The sequence below is a fragment of the Atta colombica genome, unplaced genomic scaffold, assembly GCF_001594045.1.
Source record: "Atta colombica isolate Treedump-2 unplaced genomic scaffold, Acol1.0 scaffold66, whole genome shotgun sequence".
NCBI classification, from domain to species: Eukaryota; Metazoa; Arthropoda; class Insecta; order Hymenoptera; family Formicidae; genus Atta; species Atta colombica.
The window spans coordinates 93,370-94,950 of NW_017259557.1; positions in this window are offsets into that span (position 1 = coordinate 93,370).

Genomic DNA, 1,581 nt, shown 5'->3' on the forward strand with positions numbered 1-1,581 from the left:
TCGTGTCTCTCGTTGTATTGCGGCCGTTTGTCTTTCAATGCTCGGCTCAAACGCATCAATTGCGTTCGATACCGATCGCCTGTGATTGTTTCAATCGGTTTTAACAGTTCATAATACACTACGCCGAGCTGGTCCCATCAAATACAGAGCATGACCTTGGACGTCAAAATTACCATTCTTGAAGCGTTGAAACCACTCACGACACATTCTTTCACTAATAGCGGCCTCACCATAAGTATTTGAGAGCATTCGATGAGCCTCAGCCGCAGATTTCTTCATATTGAAGCAAAAAATTAAAACCTCCCGCAAATGACGAGAATTTGGCTCGTAAACTGACATTTTCAATCGAGAATAACTTTATGATGCAGATACAAATCGACTAATGTTTCTATGGGGTTATGTTGACAGATGCCCAAGTTTATTGTATGACCAAGTTTATTCTACGATCTATTTATTTCGACCACCATTTACCGCTAAAGCCATCTATAGAAGAACAGCGGAAGCAAAGTTGTACACCTAATAATTTAAACTAAAATGCTTTTACATATACGTCACCGATGTTTTCACAATCTATAACCAAAATATGCTTTAAGAAGCATATGCATTAACAAAATAATAAAAATATATAATTTAAACATTCGTTAACTTAAGATACAGTCATAATAAAAGGAATAATTAGGAATAAGGAATAATGATTTCAATCTATCAGATATCGGATACACCGGAATACACGGTTTCTGATAGGTTGAAATCCTTATTCTTTATTCCTAATTTCTTATTCCTTCTATTGTAACCGCATACACTTATAAACATCAATAATAATACGCAGAATTTAATCGGCAGTCAACATTAATGTTTCTCAGCTCGAGCCATGCAAATGTTGATTAGTTTTTAATGTTAATGAAAGATTAGTGTACCAATCGGAATTGTGAAATATTTCACATAATATGCTGTTCTGAATACAACAAGTAATATAAACTTTACAAAGATAATTCAAATTATATGAAATTCAAATTAGGACATAATCATATAAATCTTATATATAATATTTATAAATATATTATAAATCACTTTTAATAAATATAATATAATTATATTTATAATTGATAATTTATAAATCACTTTTAGACGTCTTATAAAAAGCTATAAATATCCCAAATTTGGATTCTTCGTCCAATTTATATTTTCTAGGAAATAATTTATAGTTAATATACTTAAGATTTTTAACATAATTCAAACAATTTGTACTCTAATTAAGTAGAGTAATTTCAAAATGAGATTAAAATAAGCAACAAATTTGCAGGCATTTGTGGATATTTTGACTTAGGCATAAATAAATCACCTATTTTTTATATTAAGATAAATTAATTATCCTATTTTTTGTAATTACCTCAATGATGAGGCATTTCCTATATAGCAATAAGCAAGAATTATATTAATTACGCAAAATATATATAATGCAAAAGCTAGAACAGTAGTACCATCGTCATATGCCGAAGTTTGAAATATGATTTAACCGATCATTAATTAGATATTAATATAAACATTAATTAATTTATTAAAAATATTGTGCATGTATAT